Source organism: Pipistrellus hanaki (genome assembly GCF_964339955.1).
Source record: "Pipistrellus hanaki genome assembly, chromosome: 8".
Lineage (NCBI taxonomy): Eukaryota > Metazoa > Chordata > Mammalia > Chiroptera > Vespertilionidae > Pipistrellus > Pipistrellus hanaki.
In genome coordinates, this window is record NC_140510.1 from 13,797,339 (window position 1) to 13,822,873 (window position 25,535).

A 25,535-nucleotide genomic window follows, 5' to 3' on the forward strand; every position below is an offset into this window, starting at 1 on the left:
CATTCTTGTTGATTCTGAGGTTTCAGAGTGACCCTCATTGAAAGAGTAGAGGACAAACAAGGGAGAAAAAAAAATCCCAATGAGGAAGAAATAGCATGTACATAAATACACACGTGGCTAAAGGCAGGGCATATTCAGAAAATTGCAATTGCAATTAATGTAGTTGAAATAGTGTCAGTGAGGTAAAGTAATAAGGAGAGGCAAAGGAGCCAGGTGTCCTACTTTCTGGGGGAATTGCTGTAATACTGACACCCACATTTATGGAATAAAGTATTCCTGTGTGGATACAACTGGCTACCCAGAGATAGTTCACAGACTAATGCTCTATAATTTTTGATGGTGTTACATCCTCCTAACACCCTCAATTTAAAGACTATAGTTACTTTTTCTTTTTTTCTTTTTTTATTGTTTAGATTTTATATTGTTTATTATTTATTTAAATAATTTAGTCATCAAACCCTGCTCATCTCTCATCCAAACATCTCATGGATCTGCTGTCTAGGCTAAGGTTAAAACATGCTATTTATTTTCAGTTGCTTGGCAGTTACAGAAATCTTATTTTTGGGGTGTGGAAATCTTAGCTGTTTGTGGGGGTGGGGACAGCAGTCTTCATTATAGTATTTGGTTGCAAGCAACAAAGACTGCTCTCTGGCTAATATAACCCCAAAGTGGTCGGCAAACTCATTAGTCAACAGAGCCAAATATCAACAGTACAACGATTGAAATTTCTTTTGAGAGCCAAATTTTTTAAACTTAAATTTCTTCTAACGCCACTTCTTCAAAATATACTTGCTGAGGCTGTGGTATTTTGTGGAAGAGCCACACTCAAGGGGCCAAAGAGTCGCATGTGGCTCGTGAGCAGCAGTTTGCTGACCACGGTTTTAATTGCAGCAAAGCCCTAACAATCTATAGACTTTCCTGAATATACGCATATTCAGATATTGTCTTTTGGGGTTATTAATAATCATCACCAAGCCTCTATAGCATTTCTCCCATAAGCTTTTTCTCTATTCTTCCCATGCTTATCTCTAAAAAGCCTCCAAATGATTCCTGTCCCTAGTTAATATAGTCTATTACTTTCCTTGTATTTACATTATTTTTTGCAGTTGTAGATCATTTATATTCATCAAGCCTGGAATGCCTCATCCTTAATAATTTTTTTTTCTCTTTCCATTACACTTGCTAATAATTCAGTCTCCATTCTGAGATTTGCAGCAAGGCAGTTAAACAAACCTAACATGGTGTGAGCACAAATACAGAGGCCCGCAGTGAAATGCTATGGCAGCAATGTCTAGCCACCATCCCTTTCTATGGCTCCTTGAGTAAATTACCCCTCCTTCTCCTTCTTACTATTTACTTAACTGAAAACCCATGAATAGTCCTGGCTAATGGCTTTCTAGGGGAAGTGACTTTTATCACTCGTAGGGTAAGACCTTGAATTACTAGTATGACTACTCTGGAACTTTCCACTTCTCTCTAAATGATATGGAGTCTGGGCTGCTTGCACCACAGCTTAGAAGTCCTGGATAAGTTGGCCAAACCTATAGCAGACTTTGTGATGGAAGTTAAGTTTTCTCGATTTAAGGCAGAAATGGAGTTGACATTTTACTCTAGCATAACCAAGTCAACATTTAGTGATGAAAATAGGAAACACTCTAAAAAGTTTCTAAATTATCTCAGTTTGTGTAATTGCGATTTGGTCTTATCTGTTATTGACTCATAGAAAAATCATAAAAGTTTATTCTTTAACAAATATATTCTTCAATGTATGGGCCGTTTCCTTATTATATAGGACACAAAAGACATGCCATTGGTTTTTGTTATCATAAATGTTAAATGTTTATTATAAAGTCCTACTAAAATATTTTGAGAATGACTAAGACTTCGAGTCCCCAAAGAGCAAGAGGAACAGCAATGGAGTATCAGCAACAGCTGTGCTAGAGACAGCAAATCCAATGCATTATTGAAGGCTGGGCTGAGGTCAAAGAATGGAGGGAGGAGGAGAAACTACCTCCAGAAAAAATCAAAATGTTAACTTCAAAGGGGAATCTGAACCATGACCAGAAAGATTCCAAGATCGAAAGTAGTCAAGACTCTGTCGCAGATAAATTCTGGGAAGAAAACAAAAAAAAGTATACTACTTTAAGTACTTGAATGGGGAAATGGATACTAATAGAAGGAAGTTATCTGGTAACTGTTGGGCATATAATTGTATTTAGAATAATAAAGAAATCAGAGCAAAACCAAGCTCTAAATCTCAGCTGTTGATAAATATAACATGAATAAAAATTGGAAAATCACAAATGAATTTAAAGTGAAGAAGGCAGTAAAATAAATAGATAGATAAATAGACATGTATTCAAGTATTTTCTAATATATCTTATTTTGGATTTTAATAAAATGTCATCCCAGAAAATTTAGCATCTCCCTGTTTCCTATTTCTCTATGTAAATTATGTTGAAAACTACATTGTTAATATGTCCAAACTATGATTATATGTTCACACATGTGTTAGTCTTACAAGAAAGAAGCTGTTTTTTTTTTTTTTAAATACAACTTCTATCTAAATTATGCAGCAAAAGAAAACTAATTAGCTTTGGTGCTAGCAGCATTAATAATTGACACATGTTTGTTCAGCTCTTCACCTTGATAGCAACTAATTAGGAGAAAGAAAAAAAATACAATTTACAAGAAAACAAATACCAGGGAAACACATTGCTAATGACAACAAGAATGAGTTTAATCAGATGAAGATGAAGAGGAGGCGGAGGAGGAGGAGGAAGAAGGGAAACAAGTCATAGAAGATGTATGGCAAGTAAAGGGATCTTGGACTCTACAATTTGGTTTAGTACTAGTAATAAATAATCTGATAAATTTCACTCGTATATATCTCTAGGCAACCAAAACTCCAGTAGTGGTAAATGTTTATAAAGAAAACACATGACTTAGGTTCCGTCCTTTATCAGGAACATCCTTGCTAAGGGGTAAAGAACAGCAACATTTACTGAGTTCCATCATGTGTCCATTTGCACAGTCTAAAAATATGCACGGATGTTTACTTGGGTCACCTCAAGGGGCTTCTCAGGTAACTAAGAGGTCTGGGAAAGGGGTGACCTTCTCTGGCAACAACAACAAAAAAAGAACCACGAAACAATCAAACAAACACAACTATACCAGTGGGCAATATTACCTCAAATCTTAATTGTGATTTTGATTTAAATAATGAACCATCTATAAACTAATATCTCTAGTTTAGTTTCTCAAATAGATTTCCTATACCTATAAGAATGGTCTTACATAAATCTGATCTAGTAACTCATATGCTCAAAATTCTTTAAAGATCTAGTTGTTGCAATAACACAAGAGATAAAGTTCTCTGCAAGCTGGCTGCACCAATATTTCCACACAAATGCCATTTCTGCCCCAGACTTAAGCAACTATCAATGCTTCATTCCTATGTTCACCTTCTCTCTGCTTCTAGACCATCCTTCACTTCCTCTAACTGTGGGCTTCCAATTCATCGACTCAAGTGCAATTCATAAATGATGTCCTTTATAAAATTTCTCTCAGTGTAGAGTGAAATTACATGGAGTAAATAATACATAAAGTATCAGACAGAGAGCCTTGCACAGATCCTTAGTGATAATGTTCCATAAACTGAGAAATGTGATTAATTCAACCTTAATGGTGCTAAAAAGGAGAAAAAGAACTATAAAATACCCTCTGTCACCACCAGTCCTTTTATTTTTTTTTAATATATTTTATTGATTTTACACAGAGAAGAATTGAGAGGGACAGAGAGTTAGAAACGTCGATGAGAGAGAAACACCTACCAGCTGCCTCTTGCACACACCCCACTGGGGATGTGCCCGCAACCAAGGTACATGCCCTTGACCTGAATCGAACCTGGGACCTTTCAGTCCGCAGGCCGACGCTCTATCCACTGAGCCAAACTGGTCCCGGCACCACCAGTCCTTTTAGACAGAATGAATGCTTCTCTCAGAAACACAGCTCACTGCCTTCTATCATCACAGATGGGTTTAATATAATTTAGTTTTTTTTTATTGCTATATAATAATCTTTTAGAGGGAAATACTGTTTGGTTTATTGGTTTATAGTTGTATTCATTCTATACTTTTTATATAGCAAGTAGTTAATAAATATCTTCTAATTTTTATTGACTAATTCACTGTCAACTCAGGCGGAAGTTTGCTTGCCAATGAAGATGAGCAAGTCCAAAAATATCACAGAAATTTTAGTTCCATCTCAATTATTATAGATTTAAAAGATTCCCCAGTTCAAACAAAATAAAAGGAAATGTACTTTCATAGATAGAAGGACTGCTCACAAACCATGCAATTTAACTATAAAGAGGTCATATGTGACCTTTCACAAGAATTTTCATAATAGGGATGCAGAAAAAGCCAGATGGAAGCACAGAGATTAGAAGGTGTAGGTACTATTGGTGGTATGTTACCGAGGAAGAAAAGAAAAAGAAAACTATTTCATGAGAAAAGGGGTCAAGGGAATATTTTTTTTTTGAGAAGCAGGGTTCTGAGTGTGAATGCATGCTTAGAAGATGAATCAAGTAGGAGTGTATGCAAAAAAAAATATGATGATTTATGGTATAAGGTCATGGAGAATCTGGGACCAAGGAACTACAGGACATTCTTGGCTTTTTGCCATCTTCTTTCTCACATGCATGGTCAGTTTATTTGCTCCTCTTGGTAAAGGGACTGAGATACTAATACCATACAAAAAATGTCTGTTTTAGGCCACAAAGAGATGCCCCATTAGCTATAGAGCTACATGAGAGATATGGCTATATGTTGACTTTTTTCATTTTAAAATAATTGTTATTATTTATTACAGTTGGCATACTTTATTATATTAGTTTCAGATGTGCACCCAGTGATTTAACATTACACAGCCTACTAAGTGATCATCCCAATAAACCTTGCACCCAATAGGTTATTACAATATTATTGACTATATTCCCTACATCGTATTTTACATTCCTATTAGTCTATAACACCATGTTGCCATTATGAATTATAGTTTTAATGAACAACAACAACAACAATAAACTTGTCTGGAGCTGTTCAGTTCATAAAGTTTGGTGAGAACTATTTTCCGGGTGCCATGTGAGACATTCAATTATGGAGGATGGCCATGAAGATAACCAAGACCCAGCCTCTTCATTCAAGGAGCATATGATCCAACCTAGTAGTGAGAGATAACACCCCAATGAGGTCCAGTATAGTTTTAAGATTATGGCAATTCCTACTGACATAAGCAATAAGAACGTGCTTAACAAATCATTTCCTTTCAAAAGTAGGGGTAACCTCAAAGAAGTACTGGAATGAATTATATAGAAAAAAATAAAAATAATAGAAAAATGTGAGGGAGGAAGGAAAGAAGGAAAGAAGGGAGGGAAGGAGGGAGGAAAGAAGAAAAGAAGGAAGGGAGGGAGAGAAGGGGAGGGAGGGAGGGAGGAAAGAAGGCAGGCATAAAGGAAGGAAGGAAGAAAGGAAAGAAGGAAGGAAGGAAGGAAGAAAGGAAGGAAGGAAGGAAGGAAGGAAGGAAGGAAGGAAGGAAGGAAGGATGAAGGAAGGAAGGAAAACAGAAGAATGGAAACAAGGGGAGGAGAGAAAAATCAAGGTGTGAAGTTCCACAAAAGTTACAGCTTAGAAAAACTTGTTCAGTAGTGAAGAGGCTGTATCATGTATAAGAATCCTGGAAGAGAATTATTTAAATAGTTGAGATTTGGGTTAGGAGATTGGGAAGTAAAGGACCGTGAGTATAGGAGAAAATGTCTATGGCATAGAGCGAACCACGTTGAAGATGTGGTCTAGTGCTGGAGCTGGAAAAAAAGTTCTGCTATGTAACTTTTCTGGCAGCTTCGGTGAAGTATAATTTGCAAGCCATAAAATTCACCCAGATATGTGTATACTTCAATGAGTTTTTGACATTTAATTTTTTTTCAAAAAATTTTGAAGGCAATTAAGAAGTATATCTTACAGCAATGAATTTATAAAAGTCAGCTTTACCCTTTTGCAGATACCTTCAAATGCCTAGATTCTCATTATCTCTTACTATTTAAGTATGCTATTTATTTGCTTTACTTACTTTTTTGCTGTTAGGTTATGAGTTTTTATTCATTAAATAAGTTGATCTGATTGGTTGTGGCAGTTAAAATAAAATCATGATCATGCTCTTGGAGTACTTGCAAAGATTCTTATACTCCTTACACAATCACATCCAGAAAGAATTCATGAGGTGGAACCTCAGCAAAGGGGCTGGAATTGATGCTGCAGAGAATTCTGGAAAGAACATGAATGCAATGTCCTCTTTCTTAAGGGCTTGCTGAGCCTTAAGTTTAGTGGTAATTACATTTAAGACTCACCCCAAATTGAAAACTTACACTTATAAGCAACGGCCATTGTGACATCAGTTTACCACATCTCTGTGTTTTGAAAGGTTTTCTGGAATAGTTTTATAGGATTTTAAGTGAAAAAATAATTAATGAAATATTTATTAAAAGTGTAATGTGTTATTGTTTAATTATTTAACTTCTAAGAAAATGGGTTCACTTTCAATCAAAATTATTTCAACTTCTGCTGTAGGTTTACCCCCTCAAACTATGACACACAAATTATGTGCAAGCATTTCAGTGACAGAGACTTCTTAACCTTGTACTTTAACTGCTGCAGCACAGAGCATTTCTTTCCTGAATCTCATACTGAGCAGCAAGGCATCCTATTTAAATTTTCAACTTCTGAACCCCTAGAAGTGTATTCATTAATTTTTACAATTAAGTTTATAAATCTAATTTTCCTATTTTAATAATGGCTTTGTAACAATTACATTGAATACTATTACATACAATGTACATGTTTATGAAAGGATAGAACTGTATATATGTCGAGGAGCATTTGCTCCTGAGTCCGTACGTGCTCCTGAACAATGCTCACCCTGTTCGCTGCACTAATTGCTGGGGAGTAAGTTTCTTCTTGACTCTGTTTGATGGAGCCATTGTGGGAGTACTCACTCCTTGTAAACTGCTCCACTGTGTGAACTATTGAGTCAGAGCCCCTCTACCAGGGGCTGGGCCTCCTTGGACGCCAGGTATCACATGGAGAAGATAATATGAGAAGCCATGGGTATATAAGAGAGTCTTTATTGCAGGCCAAGTAACATTGCTAACAAGACTTCAAAGTAAAGTCCCAAAAGGCAGCTGCACACCTGCTGGTTAATAGCACATCTGTCCCATAAAGCAGTAGCAGCCTCCACCTAGGAGCTCTACAGGAGCCATCCTTAGAGCTACAGCTTCACTAAAGAGCCACACACTGGCTGATCAGTAACATACTCTAATACTAACTTAGACAAAAGTGACTTCTTGTCAAAATAGTGGCATCACTATTTTTGGTTATAGAATATAAATAACTTTATATTGTCAAACATACTTTTTTTCTGCTAATATTCTCTATGCACAAAAAAATGAAAGGGTAGAAAAGGGAAAAATATCCAGACACCATTACTCTCCTAAAAAACCTAGCACTTAGTTTCTTCTTTCCCTACTCAGGCTTGTGCAGTGTACATAGTCAGATTACTGTTGCCTGCTTTTGCACCTGTGTATAGCGTTGTAGTCTTGAACACTCTGATTAGGATTCCTTGGCTCAGTGTGGCCTTCAACATCCAGCATACTCTGACTGATTGGATTCCCACAATATATTATATACACTGGAATATCTCTGTATCTGTATATCAGTGTGTGTAATATATAGAATCCTATATAATAAAAGCATAGTATGAAAATTGTCTCCTTGACTGGAGTTCTTCTGGAAGTTCAACCAGGGGGCGGGCCAGCCGAAGGAAGGGAGATAATACCAAGCTGGCAGCTGCTAGTTACCTTACCAATGCACAAATTTCATGCACTGGGCCTCTAGTAATATATATAAATAGCAGTCATTCTTTTACTATGTCCTCACTATTTAGGATATTTGGGAGATTCAGCTATCACATGACTTCTTCTAGCCTGTCTTCCTATTCTGACCAACATGCAAAGAACATGTTCACCATCCATGGTCTTGGTTCTGGGCTATGTCCCTTGATCTAATTCACCACCAACCTCACAATTGCTGTGAAAACAGTAAACATTAGGAAGTAATTTAGGGACCCTCTTTGTGGAATCTAATGAACAAGTTGAACAAACAAGCAAAGTAGAGACAAACTGATAGAGAGCAGACAACAGGTGTCAGGGCTGAAGGTTTGGGGGCAGTGGGTAGAGAGATTGAGAAAAGAGAAAATACTCATGGACATGAGCAGTGTGGAGGTTGCTGCAGGAAAGAGAGTGTGAGGGGAAGTGGAGGAAGGTCTGGGGGGATATGTGGTGATGGATGGATACTGGACTTGGGATGAGCACACAATATAGTCAATAGATGATGTGGTGTGAAATTGTACACCTGAAACATGTATAGTTTTCTTGACCAGTCACCCCAATAAATGCAATACAAAGTAAAAAGGCAATAAATAAATAAATAATTGAATACCCAGCATAGTTTTCTCTGAGGGGTGAGACTGAGCTTGGCAAGAGCATTCAGACAGGAGAGGACAAAGTGCAAGGACTCTGAGAGATCAGTGGGCTAATTGGAGAACTAGAAGGAGAAGAGTGTGCAATAGCCCCCTTCTCCACAGAGGTTTCAATCCAAGAGACCCAGTCTGAAACCTGGTTTGTTACTATCTCACACCTTTAATAGTAGTGAACCCTATATATCCCTCTATACTATTGTGTTTTTTTCTTATAAACTTTAATTTATAAATTAGACATAGTAAGAGATAAACAAAAATCAACCATAAAATGACAATTATGGCATTTTACTGTAAGAAAGATTATGTGAATGTAGTCTTTTTTTCTGTCTGCCCTAATACCTTATTGTAATGTACTCACCTTCTCACTTGAGGGAAGCGCTTTGCAGCTTCTCCTTGGTGTATCCGAATTGTCAGCATCACTGCTCGTGTGCTTTGGGGCGGTATTACATAAAGCAAGAGTGGCCTGAACACAAGCACTGCCTTACCACAATGGTCTTTCTGATAACTGAGAGGGATGCTGACGGACTGAGGGGCAGGGAGCAGCTGCAGTGTGGAGACACTGAACAAAAGGATGAGTTCCCTTCTGGCAGGAGGAAGTGGGGCTCACGAGATTTCATCAAGCTACTCGGCATGACATGGCATTGAAAATGTATGAATTGTTTGTTTGGGGAATTTTCCATTTAGTATTTTCAGAGCACGGTTGATGGGGTAACTGTAAACGGAGATACATAAGCAAGCATGGGGCAGGAAGAGGGAATGGGGAACGAATGCGATGGGGTTAGAGAAAGGCAATTCAGAGCCATTGAGCCTTGAAAAGAAGTTTAGGTTTTATTCTCCAGCCCATGTGAATGCACTGATTGTTTTTCCCCCAGGAAAATAGGTTTGAAGCAGGGGAGGGATATCATCTCATTTCTAATTTAAAACTCTCCATCACAGAGCATAACTCGGGGGTGGGCAGGAGTGGACGCCATGGAAGCTGTGTGCTACGTAAGAAAGGCTCACAACTCCAACTCGAAAGCTGGAAAAGGGAAACGGAGAAGAGTGGCTGCATTTTACTTTATTTTCTACATGAACCTGGAGCGGCTCGTAATGGCTCTGATGCCTGCATAGGGAGAGAAGAAACCAAGTGGTAGGCTTTTTGGGAGAGAAATGGTGTCTGGATTTCTTCCCCCCACCCCCCTTTCTACCTTTTTATCTTTTGTTCATAGAGAATATTAGCAGAAAAATGTGCTAGACATACAAATAATATTTAAAAGAAATTTGGAATGACTAGCAATCCAGTGGTCTTTTCATGACAGCTAACACAATTTATATTTCTGAACTGATTTGCTAGTAATTTTTGTATCATTGTATATATATGATTTCAGAGAAGAAGCAAAAGGGAGAGAGATAAAAACATCAATGATGAGAGAGAACCATTGATAGGCTGCCTCCTGCATGGCCCCCACTGGGGATCAATTGCACAACCTGGGCATGTCCCCGAGATCCTTTAGTCTGCAGGCCGATGTCTATCCACTGAGCCAAACCGACCAGGGCTTGTATCATTGTTAATATACTTGTAGGATTGATACACTCTGCTGACTTTCAGCTATGATGATTTTTTTCATTGTATTTTCCCTTTTCCTTTTTGCTCAATGTCCGACAAGCTCTACCACCTCAGGCACTAGTTCATTATGGCCTTCTGAACCCCAATGCAGCAGTCAGAGAGGGCATCAGGCTCACCCAACTCTACAACCCAGGGTCTGGATTTTAAATGAAATAGACATATTCCAGGAAAAATAAAAGAGAGAGAGAAATTAGACTGTTGAAAGAGGACTCAGCATCAGTGGTTTTGATGAGAAAGCTTATCCTTGTCTATATTAGTTATCTAGCAGGAGTTTAGAAGCAACCAATTATACATTTTTAGATTTAACCCTCAGTACCAGCCAAATGGATCCAAAACAAATGTATTGCTGAGGCTTATTAAATACTAGAGGCTGGGTGCAGGAGAGTCATGCATGGGGGGTGTCCCTCAGCCCAGCCTGCACTGTCTCCAATCTGGGACCCATTGGGGGATATCTGACTGCCGGTTTAGGCCCACAGGGATAGGTCTAAACTGGCAGTCGGACATCCCTCTTACAATCTGGGACTGCTGGCTCCTAACTACTTGCCTGCCTGCCTGCCTGGTTGCCCCTAACCACTCTGTCTGCCAGCCTGATAGCCTCTTAAGTGCTCCCCTGCTAGCCTGATTTATGCCTAGCTGCTCCCCCCCAGCATGATCACTCCCAACTGCCTTCCCCTGCAGGGCTGATGGGACTGGGAGACTCTGGCTAAATGAAGTGGGGCTATGGGGACTGGGGGACTGAGGCTGCATGAGGCTGGATGCTAAGGGGACTGGGTGAGGCAGGGCTGAGGGGACTGGGTGCCGCCATCTTGTGGCTGTGGGCACCACCATCTTGTGAGGGTATAACAGTCGCTTAGCATATTCTCTCTTTATTGGCCATGGGCCCTGACATCTTGTGAGGGTATGACAGTCAATTAGCATATCCCCTCTTTATTAGATAGGATTAAATAAGTAGAGGAAGCATGACTTTGAAGTTTTGGCAAATCAGTTTGTGGTAGCAAATTAAAGTTATAAAATCTTGAGTCCGTTTGTGTAGCTTTATAGGTCATTTGATTCCAACTACCTATTTTGGTCACCCAAAGTCAATTCATACAGGTAAGCCATGAAGCTGAATAGTTAAGTCAGAGCATAGCCTGTTGAGCTACGCTACCCGGACTTCAATTCCATCTTAATTTTTTACTATGTTTCTGTGGCACTCGATAAATTACCTAGCTTCCCTAAGCCTCAATTTCTTCAACTTCAATATGGGGATGATGATAAGATCAAACTCTTAGTTTGAATGATTTAATATAGGTAAGACAATTTAAAAAATTGAATGATTTAATATAGGTAAGACAATTTAAAAAGTGCATGGATGGAATAAGTTCTATAAAAGTGTTACCTACTTCTAGAATTATTTTTCTTTTTTGCCACTTTTTTAGGTACTCAGTCTCCTGGCAGGCTCCTACTCAATAGTAAAATTCAGTGACAGCACTCAATTTTATATAACCGATGAAAGCCTTCAGCCATGTGTAAAGGCTAAAATGACCTTAGAGGAATGCAATTTATGTTATAATAGCTTAATGGAACCAATTATATTATATTGGCATAAAAACTTTTAAGTAGAAAATGTATTTGCCAGTAAAAATGTCCTATATTTCAACATAGATGTTCATATGCCAACTGTTTATTAGTCAGGATTGAAGGAATATATTAATTTCTATGACTTGTTATTCAATATACATTAATAAGTTAATTCAAATGAAGGAGTTTTTATAACATGATAATTTAATTATAGAATAGTCTTAAATGTAAAGTACCTAGGAACTATGTCAAGCTTTTCAACAAATATAATGAATTAAATATTTCTAGAAAGAAATTGGATTATTTGGTAACTAATTTAAAATCATAATATGAAATCTGCACAGAAATGAAGACCATTGGCATTATTTTCATATCCATTTTTTTACATTCATTTAAAAATTAGTAATCAAATGTATAATTAACATTATGTCAAAGAAAATGAGTTTTGATATCAAACCTAAAATCCTTGGAGGGCAATTAATATACAGTTATAATATTTTAGTAGTACAATAATGTTTTAGTTATTTAAATAATCATTCATATTTGAAAGTTCAATTTGAAAAATTGTATTATTTTAAAGTACAAAATCAATTTTGATTTTCCTCAATATTTTATTTTGTTAAAATTTTATTTTTTTAAAAAGAGTATTTGCACTTACTACAAGTAGTCACATTCACTACAACTTCCCCTACTAGTACAAAAATAAAATGTGGGGGATTAGTACAACAGGTAAATTATAAAGGGTTTTATCACAACTTACTGGTTCTGCCTCTGTGGGACTCTTATAGACTATTATAAACTTTGTGTTGAAAATAAAGAGTTGAAGAATCTAAAATAAATTAGCATAACTGGTGGAAATAGTAGAAAATGTTAATGGATATAATGATCTAAATTAAAATATATTTTAGTTATAATGCTTAAAAAGTTAATAAATTAATATATTATCCTTCCTTGCTAGAAAATTTTGGTGCATGTTATTGAAATTTTTTATATCATCCTATATAATAAAATTGACCATCACTCCAACACACAAGATGGCTTCCCCCATGTGGTCAAAGATGGCCACCCCCATGTGGACACAAGACAAGATGGCCGGTAGGGGAGGGCAGTTGGGGGTGACCAGGCTGGCAGGGGAGGACAGTTAGGGGCAATTGGGCTGGCAAGGGAGCAGTTAGGCTTTAATCAGGCTGGCAGGCGAGTGGTTAGGGGGTGATCAGGCTAGCAGGCAGATGAGTGGTTGGGAGCTATCAGTCCTAGATTGTGAGAGGGATGTCAGCCTGCCCATTTAGGCTCGATCCCAGTGAGATCATGCCTAAATGGGCAGGCAGATATCCCTTGAGGGGTCCCAGATTGGAGAGGGTATAGGTTAGGCTGAGGGACACCACCCCCTAGGCCTCTAGTATATATAATAAATGACTGACTATGTTAATCAGTTAACATACACAAAAATTATACATTTATATAAAACTTTATTTTTTAAAATTATTGAAATAAAAAACAATAAAATAATTATTCTTCTATGCTACAGAATATAAAATGTTGTTCGTAGTAAGTTAAATTAAAAATTATAAAAATATTACATTCTCATAAAAAATTAAACAAAAGAAATTAAGAAATAAAAAGTCAAAGTCTCTCACTTAGCTTCCCTGTCTCACTTCCCAGGGGTCATCATGTTTGACAAATGAGTATACCATTTCAGACCCTTTCCATATATTTATAAAAATATGTGAGTTCAAACATATATATTTATACATGTATTTATCTTCTCTATAAAAATTAATTATAATTAGACCTGTTTTCTTTCCACTTGCTTATTTCAGTAAGAGATAAATTTTCTTATTTTATAATGGCTTTAAGTAATCTATTCTATTGATTTTGCATAATTTATCTTTCCAAAGATTGACATCGAGGTTGCTTCTAATATTTCACTCTTACGTACAACATTTCAGGGCCCATTTGCACAGACATGTTTGAACACCAGTAAATGGTCTTTGCAGGACTGATTCTTAGAAATAGAATTAATCAGTTAATGGATTTGAGCATTCAAGTTTTTGAGAAATATAGACAAATTGCTGCCTGAATTGGTTGGGCCAATTCACTTTCCTCCCTATAGTATATGATAGCGACTGTCTTCCTCATACTCTCTGAAACACTAGATATTATTCATTGTCACATTTTTGTCAACATTATTGGTTAAAATTGCTGTGTCATCATTGTAGGGACTTGCATTTCCATAATTGAGACTGAGATTGGGTCTGGGCCATTTGGACTTCTATTTTAGAGAAATTTCTGATCATATTCTTCATTTATTTTCCTCTAGCAATCCTTTGTTCTTTCAAAATTTCAGAAGCTATTTATAAAGTGTAGCATTTTCTTTTTTATTTATTTTTTGTATTTTATACAGACTATAAATAATTTTTCTAAATTTGTCACTTGTCCCTGAAATTTGTTTATAGAATCTTGGTAACTGTACAGTAATGTCTCCTAACCATATTCTTCGGTGTCATTGTAACTTCACAGTGATGTTTAAGATGTTAATTATTTATAGATATTGCCGAAACCGGTTTGGCTCAATGGATAGAGCGTCGGCTTGGGGACTGAAGGGTCCCGGGTTCGATTCTGGTCAAGGGCATGTACCTTGGTTGCGGGCATATCCCCAGTAGGGGGTGTGCAAGAGGCAGCTGATTGATGACTCTCTCTCATTGATGTTTCTAACTCTCTATCTCTCTCCCTTCCTCTCTGTACAAAATCATTAAAATATATTTTTAAAAAAGAATTATTTATAGATATTATTAGAAAGCATAAAAGTTATGACTACATTATTAAAGATAAATATAATAAAATTCATAATAATTTATATGATATTATTCTTTATACTTGCTCCCATATATTTTTCTAGTTATTGGAAATAAAGCAATATAAAAAAAGCACACACTGCATTCACATCCCTGCCTTTAAGGAGGTGCAGTCTGATTGAGGGATTATGAAAAATGATAGAAGCTTAGGGGATAAAGTTTCTTTAAAAAAAAAAAAAAACAAGTAAGAAAGCTTATCCTCATTATAGTTGGATAATGGAAAATTAGCATACACACACAAAATTCACTAGGTTATATATTAGTGGTTGCAAACCATAAAAACTGACAAATTTTTCTTAGGAAGAAACCAATTGAAATCTTTTTCAGAATGTAGAAAATTAATATGTTTGATTGTGCCCTCGCATATTATAAACATATAGCTCACATAATTAAAGTTGCCTTTTGTAAGTTTAAATAATTCTTCCCTAATGTTCTAATATTTTTAACAATGTCATTAATTCATTTTCATTATTTATCATTTATTTTTTAAAGTAGTTCATGCATGCATGGGGCAAACATTTAGAATGAGACCTAGATATATCTCACCTGATGACTCTTGTCAGGGTTAAACACTTATCTTTTGTAATTAAAAAAAAAATCTCAAACTCTGAGATTATATACCCATAATATTTTCACATTATTAACCAAATGTTCAGTAATTACCACCAAATAGCAAGTAACTTCATTCAGCAAATACTTTCACTCAATTAGTAATAAAAATCTAAGATAACTGAGTATGAATCCATGGTAAAATAGGAAATTTTTATATGCTCAAATTATAAACTCAAACAATAAAAATAATAAATATTATAGGAAACAAAACAACACAGGTATTAAAAAAAACATTAAAAACTGGCCCCCAAAATTGATGGAATCTGTCATATAATCAAATATAAAAAATTCTAAATGAAATATTCAGAATAGTTGTCCTGTTCATTTTGCTTCTCTTTCCACATTAGCATTGCTAATATTTTAATAAATTCAGATAAAGGAATTTAGTTGCTTAAACATTAGAGCTGGAGTGACTGTGCAAAATGCTACTGAAAATTGGTTCTGAAATCTAACTGATTTATGAAAAATGATAATCTGTTGGACCAATAAAACTACATAATGAGATTATTTCAATGGAAGGAAATGCTGCCAATTTTATTTATCTAGGAAATACAGGGCTGTGTTTTTCTCTGTGTATGCATGAGACAAAGTGTCCTAATTTGTGTGATGAGCCATACAGCCTCATGGAAATGTCAACAGTGTATTAGAATAGATATATGGGGAGAAAATGATTATACTACATTGTTGATGATGACGGACATGTACCGAATAAAAGATTCCCCATCCTCAAATGATTTGCCTTCACTGGGTTATTGATAAAATAATCTAGCAATGTCATGGAGGAAGCATTTGAATATATGAAGGGAAGCAGAATTTGCCACTCTAAAATATGCCTTTTGGGATATTGACTATTTTAAGCTGCTTATTAAAAAAAAAAAAAAAGACTCAGGAAAACCCTTTACCTTCCTTTAACTGCCTAAAAGGATTTATACAGAGAAGAGAGCTATTATCACAGATAACCATTGTTTACCGTGAACTATGCCTGACAGGGAGGAACCACAAGTCCCTCTGAACAGTCTTCTCTGGGTTCCACTGTTAAAGATGGCACAGCAAGCATTTATTTCAGAGTTACCAGTTAAGTGAGCAAATAAGTCTTTTTGTGTGTGAAGCTGGATTGGTAGAAAATATAAAGCACCCTCACTGACAATTCTTCATAGTGCATAAATAACACACAATAACCAAATATGTGTTTGAGTATAGTTATAAAGTACTGAGACTATACATCTTCAATCTTGGTGAACCTGCAAACTGAACACTGAATTTGTGCAGTTGAGAGGCCTACATTAATTGAATATTTCCCTAACTTAGAATTAATTTAGTTGCATTGGCTGTTAGTGTGGACCTAGACATCTCTATGTAAACTAACACTTGATAGAAAAATGAGTTAGGAAAGTTCACAGATAATGACTCTGAGGAAAGTAATAAAAAGTGAAGTCCAAAAAGTGATTCACAATTAGCAATGAGTTATGATTACCTATCGTTCCCTTCTAAATGGGATTTTAACGAAATAGTGAATAAACTGTGGAGAGAACTAACTTATTCATAGCAGTCTAATTTGATTTTTAATCATGCTTCCATAATGAATGATACTGTTAAATTCAAGTTTGCTGGCTTGACTTTTTGAATCAGTTCATGTTAAACCAGATAATATCCCTCAGCCATTTTACTACTGCAAATGATTAGTCATGGAGGTGACTGAGAGAAACTTCATTGTCTTGTTAGGAAAAATAGATACAAGGAAGATGTAGAAAAACAACTATTTTTAATGTAGGTTATCTTCTTTAATAATACAAGATTAAACAGCTAAACATCCTTCACCTGCCTACTCTGGGTTAGATGCACACCTTTAATGACCTGTGCTTAACTCAGTCATCCATCACTTGCCTGTCTACCCCATTAAGTTCCGAATCCCTTGAGGGCTGAGTTCTGGCTGCTAGAGATCAATAATTTTGGTATTGGATGGAATAATAAACAAGTGGAATCAATTTATTTCTAAATCCTGATTTAATTTGGTGTGAAATAAACAAAGCTGCATTACCACTTTGTTACTAAGAATCAATATTTGCTAATTTGTACAATTAAGAGAAAAAACTTTGGATCTGGGGAGTTCTGTTTAGCTTCCATGGCTTTAGGCAAAACTCAGATGTTTGGACTTTATCCCTTGTCCTGAGAAAATAATCTGATGATGATAAACTAATAGATTAGCCACTATCAGGCCTGCCTATTGCGAGTGTCTCAGCAATTTGCCAAGACAGCCTATAACTTCCACCAAATGCATGTTGAAGAATGGAGAAATGAGAACATTAGTAATATAGGAAATAGTTTTCCTCCTTATGGGGTGTGGGGTTAAAATTTAGTTGAGTTACATAGTGTTTGAGCTCTTCAAGTGTTTCTTTGATTAGTAAATCCCTGTAGTACAAAAATTTTTTCATCATTGCCTCTGTGATATTGTTATGTGATAGGAAATATACAGTTGGTGTTTGTCCTCATATCCTAAGACATAACCTCTTAAACTCTTATAATTTACCAGGTGATAAAGGTGAAAGGGGACAGCTTTTGTTTTTCATAATAAGCACCTTTCAAACATAGTTTATGCTAATGAGGTGATTTTTGGTGGGCTCTTGGATAACTTCAGGAGGGGGGCGAGTTGCCAGAGGAAACAACTACATGAGTAGAGTGTTGGGACCTTCAGCTCCTCACCCCTGGGCTCCAGGGAGAGGCTGGAGGTTAATTATCAATGGTCAATAGTTCAATTAACCATGCCTTTTGTAATGAGAGCTCTGTAGGCACCCCAAACAAAGGGGTTTGGAGAACACACAAGGCAGGATTGTGGGAAACACAGGTGCCAGGAGATTGACACTTCCCTCCTTCCTGCTTGGGACACTTTTAGACTTCATACTATGTTCCTTTGCATCTTGCTATTCATTTGTATTGTTTATAATGTCCTATATAATAAGCCTATAATAGTCAGTAAAGTATTTCCCTGAGTTCTATGAGCCACAAGAGCAAATTTCAAACCCCAGGAGGAGTCATGAGAATCCTGCATTTGTAGCCATGTTGGGCAATCGTGTGGGAAACCCGGGGACCTTCAACTTGCAATTGGCATATGAGGTGGGGGCAGTCTTGAGGGAATGAGCACTTAACTTGTGGGGTCTTGCTAACTCTGGGTAGTCAGTGTCAGAATTGCTTCCTGTGAGGGGAAAACCCGCACAATGAGTCAGGAGACTTGAGTAGAGAACCCGTTTTTCCTTTTAGCCTCTGACCTTACCTTCACCTAAGCCAGTGGTTCTCAACCTTCCTAATGCCTCGACCCTTTAATATAGTTCCTCATGTGGTGGTGACCCCCAACCATAAAATTATTTTCGTTGCTACTTCATAACTGTAATTTTGCTACTGTTATGAATTGTAATGTAAATATTTGTGTTTTCCAATGGTCTTAGGCTCTACAGTGACCCACAGGTTGAGAACTGCTAGCAGGGTTGCCTAAGACCATAGGAAGTGACGACTCAGGGGTATATAACTTTGTAAAAGAATACTTCACAAGTTCATTTAATTGAGTGCATATATGTGTATGTCCTGGCTATAATCTCTGCATGATTGAGGAACATTTAAACAATGAATTTATACAGGAGTTTGCAAAAGTAGGTTTACAGTTGTAGTACAAATAAATAAAACAATAAATTAAGAAATGATAACACAAGATTAAATTCTGTGTTTCCTATACTCACAACCTACTTTTGCCCACCTCATATTATAAAAATACTGCTTAAGGAAGTTTTGTGAATCCCTTTGTACAGTTGGTTGTCCCATAATGTGCATATGCCTTTAAAGGAGAGTATTATGTAGTTCAATGTCTTAAAGAATACACACATTTGCTATAATAATTCAAGGCTAAAATGAGTCCTGACTATTATTTGAAAAGTACAGTCCAAGAGCCAGAAGTGTTGAAACTAAACCAACATCTCTAGTGGCTTACTTGTCAGAGAAAGATGATTCTATAAATCCACCAACAATAAAAGAAAAGTATTCATTTAAGCTGTGTTATTGGATATAGATATCTCTTAATCATCATTTTGTCACTTTATATCTCCATTACCCCAGAATATCTTTTCATTAGTTTAAATGGGTCAGTTGTCCCAGCTGTTGGAGATTAACAGTAAAGTGATTGCTTGGTATGATCCTATGAAATGAACTATGAAACAAATATAAATGGGCCTGATTGGCTCAGTTGTCCAGAACAAGAAATTTATGAGGTTATTATCAAAGTTCCAATCATTGTTCACACCTGGAAATCTTGCTACAGAACCACCAGACCAGTCATATTGTCCATACGAAGTAATAGATAAATATTCCCAAGGACCATAGTATACCCTTGGGGAAAGAATCTGAATACCTGAAACAAATTCTATATAGGTCAAGAAAAATAATTCACTCATATCACAAAGTCTTACTCAAAAATTAGTAAATGCTGGTTTTACCATATAAAAAATTAAACTATTACAAGTTTTAAAAAAATTTTTAATATAGGCAAAAATGACCTGGTGCAAATAAATACATTCTGTACATAGGTTGCTCATTATTTTTGGCTGTATGCAACACATAATAAAGTGTTGTAAATCAGAGTTGGATATGGCATAGTATCTGCATTCAAAAACAATTTGACTCTGGAACCAGTTAATAACTCATCCTCTAAGAATACGTAGTGAATGCCTAATAACTAATTTATATTCTGGACTACAAAGACAAAAGGAAAATATCCTTACCATCAAGGACCTTTCTTTCAAGTAGAGAGTAATAAAGACAAAATAATGAGATTATGAGATGCTATTTAATGAAAGAGAAATCTATATATAGTTCAACGAAAACGAAGGAAGGCCATCTACACTGACTAAGGGAACCAGAAAAGGTCTGAGCTTACATGTGAGGACTGAGTAACATTTATCTCTATAAATGTAGCCAGATAGGAAAGGCCATTCAGAATACACAGAATACCAGAGGCTAAGGCATGGAGATATAAAACAAACAAACAAACAAACAAACAAACAAAACAAAACACACACACAAAAAAACAATAGAACATAAGGTTGGGGCTAAGGGATTGAGAAAGTAAAAATTGTAGATACTATGCTTTAGGTAAAGAGGCCCCAATGAATTATCGGAGAGAAAGAATTACAAGGCTTCTTTGGAAGGTTTGCTTACTGGGAGAATCCTTTGTGTAGCTATTCAAGAACACATGGCAGCAAGGACCATAATTTCCACATTCTTTTTGCATAAACAGTCATATGAGCCCCGCTCCTATGGATTCTTATTTAACATGCCTACGTCGAGGCCCAAGAATTTGAATTTCTAATAAGCTTGCAGGTGGTGCTAATGCTGGTGCCTGTGAACCAGACTTTGGATTAGAGGCAGGGAAATGCCCCAGGAGCAACAGCGATCTGAAATAAGGCAGTGGCAATGCAGATAAGATAAAATAAAAAGCCAAAGGCCTGCTGGCAGGTGGAATAATTAAGACTGATGGTCTTAGAGCAAATACACATTTTTGAAAAATACAGGTAATCCTTCCATCTCAATAGGATGCACCAAATGTGTCAACTTTTCATTATCCTCCTTTCCTTCCCCGCTCCCTCTGTGTCTCACTTTCCTTCCAACCGTGCTTACATGATCAGCCCTAATCCCTTCTTTGCATACACTCATGCCTGCTCCCAATCACACTTTGTATTTTGAGGTACAAGACCCCTGGTTAAACCCAGCCCCTGAGTATACCCTTCAGGTGCACTCCATCACTGAGAATAAATGGAGAAAAACACAAAGCAGCAGTGATTGGGGCATTTTAAATGTACCATCATGTCATGTGCCAGTTTCCATGTCCACAGTGCAGTCTGGCAATCATACTAGATTCTTACAGTGCAGCAATTTTCAGCAGGTGCGCCACAAGAATTTTTTAATACATCTAATATCTGACTATAAGGGCATTGACCCCTTTCCCTTAGATTGTAAAATCAATAAATAGAAAGCACACACACACACACACACACACACACAGGGAGAGAGAGAGACACACACACACACACAACACAACAAAAACTAGCACAACCATATATATCCATTGTGAATGAATCAATTGCATATCTATTTACTTTTTTTCTTTTCTTTTCTTTTATTTCCTTTTTTTTTTTTTTTTTTTTTTTTTTTTTTTTTTTTTTTTTTTTTTTTTGCCAGATCAGAAAAACATTTTTTTGGGGGGTGCCATGGAATTTTAGTAATTAGTTTATGTGTCCCATGAGATGGAAAAAAAAAAATGAAAATCACTGTTCTAGTCCATTCTTTCTCTCACTCTCATACTCTTTAGACAGAGTCCCAACTTGATTCTTGGCTACACCTTCCACTAAGGACCCACAACCACTTAGCAGAGCTGCGCAGCGGCTCTCTCGGCCACCTCCGCCCCAGGGCCTCTGTGCCCAGGCCTTCTGCTGGCTCTCCTGCGTCCCGCAGTGAAGCGTGGAACTGCAAAGCGTGGCATCTGTGAACTGGAAGTAGACCTGCACCCCCCATAGAGTCCACCGGAGCCCTGATCTCAGACTTCCCATTCATGGGAACTCTGAGAAATACATTTCTGGTTTTTGCAAGCCACCCAGTCCATGGGATTTTCCTACAGCAGCCAGAACTAAGACAAAGGGCTCTGTGCAGATCCCACCTCTGAAACCCCTGCCCTGGTTCAGCTCTGCTGGGTCTCGGAAAGGCTGCACTTCTCTCAGCATTTGATCTTCAGGAAATCCCGGAGACTAGTCCTGCTGGGGGAAGCCTTCCCCTCCCTGCTTTCCAGGAAGCCCAGGTGTGTCCTGCAGACTCAAGCTCAGCTCAACTCCAGCTGAGGCAGCCAGGGTGAGAGCTAAGGATAGCATTTAGCAAGAATCCCTTTACCTCTGGTTGCACCCGGGGCTTTAGTAACTGCCTGTTTCCATTGGCCCAGAGCGTCCGCCCGGCTTGGAGAGAAGGGAATCTGGAATGGGGTGTTTCCAGGCCCCGTGTAAACTTACTTCTCTGGTTGTATGTGTGTTACACTCCTCCCCACACGCACTCCCTGTATACTTTAACAATTGGAACAGCGGGTTTTATCTTTTCCCCTAGGCAGTTTTTTCACAACAAATTATCCTTCTTAATTTTTTTTTTTTCAGAGATGATAAATCTGAATTCTTTAAAAGGGCTCTAAGTTGTGATTTTAAACACCATTTACAAAATAGTTTGGAAATTTTTCATCCTTAAAATTTTATCATCTGTTGTTTTTGATTTGTTTTGTTTTACTTAAATATTTTGATTGATTTCTTAGAGAGAGAGAGAAGAACATGGCTGTCAGAGACAAACATTGATCAGTTGCCTTCTCCATGTCCCCTACTGGGAATGGAACCGGCAACCCAGGCAAGTGCTCTGATCAGGAATTGAATTGGCAACCTTTTGAAACACAGGATGATGCTCAAGCAACTGAGCCACACTGGCTAAGGCTCATCTGATTGTTTAGCTGTTCTAAAAAAGTTAAATTAAAACAGTAAACAACAACAACAAAAAAACAGATAGTTTAGGTGTCTCAGGATATTTAAGCTGCAGTTTACACATTGTTTAGAGAAATGGTATTTTTATTATTAAAAAGTGATCCAAGAAGTAAATTATGCTTGTTATCTATATATATAAAAGCCTAAGCTACCAGCTGACTATTTGACCATCCAACCGGTAGCTATGATGTGCACCGACCACCAGGGGACAGATGCTCAATACAGAATCTGGTATGCTGTGGTGACTTGTCAGCTGTGGTTCTTGAGTGACACACCAGAAACAGAGAGGAGGGAATTTCTGAGTGGGTCACCCAATCCAAGACACCTCAGGAGATGTCAGAGAGCCAGTTTTGGCCCATTCCCTACAGGCCAGGCCAAGTGAACCCACTGGTGCATGAATCTGTGCCCTGGGCCTCTAGCCCGATGTAGAGGTCATAAGTCTGGCCCTTACAGAAATGTTTTGACTCAGTTGACTAAATGATGAGACTTGCAGAACATACTGGCTGCAACCCTAACATCTGGTGCCTGAGCTGGCCCATCAGCTTAATATTGATTTTTAATGGAGGCAGCACATTTTCCTGCTACCATTCTCAGCTGGGAAACTGGCTGCAGCTTCCTTCCTTCCAGGTGGACAGTAGCACCAGCGGACAACCTCCGGGTAAGGAAGGATGTGAAGGAGCAGCTCAGGTGGGAAGAAGGAGGTTCCTACTGTCACAGGCTCTGCCTGGGAGGAAGGGCTTGGGCGGGAGCCTGACATTGAGAAGGGTCCTGCCTTTGGCCAACTAGATTCTAGGCTCAGTAAATTCTGTTTACTAAATAATTGCACTTTGCAGCTAAATGCCCTTAAGTTGTCAGTTACCACCAAACTTAGGGTACAGTGAGATGAAAGAAGCGAGATAGATACAGAGAGAAAGTGACATAATATTGGGAGAAGAGAGGAGAGAGCTCGATTCTGGAGTGCATTAACCGAGAACCTCCCTCTCGCAATCCAGGATCCCCTGGGGGATGTCAGAGAGCTAATTTTGGTCAGAGATCCCTGCAGGCCAGACTGAGGGACCCCACCAATGCATGAGTCCATGCACTGGGCATCTAGTGTTTAATAAAGAATGAATAACGTCAGGATTTTGACTTGTCAGACTCAGTTGGATGCTGTTTTAATATGTGTACCACACAGTATCTACATTACTGTTCACAACCATTATGAATTAAGGAAATAAACACAGAGTGTTTGTATGACTCTACACAAACCCTAGTTGGTGAAAAGGCATACCAGCTTCTGTTCTTGGTCCCACATGTCCCAACAATATTTGTGGTGACTATCAGAACATGTTTTCCAGAACTCTCTTTTCTATGTTTCCAGCTAGATGGAGAGATTTCTGGGGGAATTTACAGAACAGGCATGAAGGAGCATCCCCTTGCAGCTCCCTACATCATCTCTGACCTGGTGGTTCAGGAGTTGGTGTGAGGAGTGGTGGGCTTGCAACTGCTCCACCTTCTCCTGAGCCCTCCATCAGCTCTCCTGACAGTCAGGTGTGTGTTTAGTTATCATACAGAACTCCTGCTTCTATAGAGAGAGACAGATAGATAGATAGATAGATAAATGATAGATATTGATAGATTCCATTCACAGATTTAATGTATAGATTCCATATATATAGATTCCATAAATATATAGATTCCACATATAGAATATCTATCCAACTATCTCTTACATGTATACATTATATATAACATATATAAAGATAAAAATACCCTAGTGGTTTAGTTTCTATAATTGAACACTAGGTCATGTCACTACATTATAAATCTGATTCCACTGAGATAATAAATGCCATATTGACTTTTATTCAATCTTTGAAGTTGAATATTTCCCAAAGAGACTTCTAATTTGAATGACACTTTCTTTAGTCTTTTTTTTTTAAGGAAAAGTAAATGAATAGATGAAAGAACAAATGAATTTATGAAAATCTTTGACATTCACAGCAAACATGTTTTGTCAATATATGAAATACTACTACTCTGTTATCTTGATACATCATGAGCAAAACAAGTCCTTTCAATTTAGAAGAATCATTTAAATTAGTCTTTCTCTTTCTCCATTTTCTTAGTAATACAACTTCAATGAGAAGTCAAGGGTCAAAGTAAATCTCATATAACTTTTCTCTCATCTTCTCAACATCTAAGCTCATGTATCTCCTGTATCTCCGGGAACTTTATCCTGTCATAAATTAAGTTTTTCAATGGAACTATGCACTAAAACATAGTTTCACTTTTGTGGTGGCAGAAATCTATTGACTTTCCCTTCTTTTGCTCCGTAGGCACCATAAAGCCCCACGGGCTACCAGTGTGATCTTCCTGAACAACACTGCACACTGCCCCTTTAAATATTCTTACAGGAGAACCCATAGGTCACAAGTCAGTCTTCCGGGGAGTCTGAACCTGCACAATAATATTAACCATTCTTACTTAATTTGAAAGCGAAATATGCTTCTTCAAACATGCTCGTTTCTTCATTACAATATTTCTTCTACTCAGGGCTCAAAGAACTTCCAGGATAATGTGAAAAAATGGCTGTCATCTCTAAAGCCATCTGCAAAATCATTTTTGTACCCAAAGCTGAAGTGCTTAGATGTAAGCTGAAGAGTGTAAATGAAAATAAGCACATATCACACTATCTGGACACTTATCATTGTATGGAATACATATCTTGGTCAGATTTAAGTAGAATAATTCATAGTGAAATTTTGACAGTCATTATATCTA

General features: G+C 37.3%; 1 pseudogene across 1 annotated transcript in view; it reads left to right on the forward strand.

Annotated features, from left to right (window-relative positions):
* Positions 1-9,561: 9,561 nt before the first annotated feature.
* LOC311626914 overlaps positions 9,562-25,535 on the forward strand; it is a 33,756-nt pseudogene continuing 17,782 nt past the window's right edge. Inside the window, exon 1 of the transcript in view lies at positions 9,562-9,678. The product of the transcript in view is annotated as an uncharacterized misc_RNA (transcript). The remainder of the gene's footprint in view (positions 9,679-25,535) is intronic.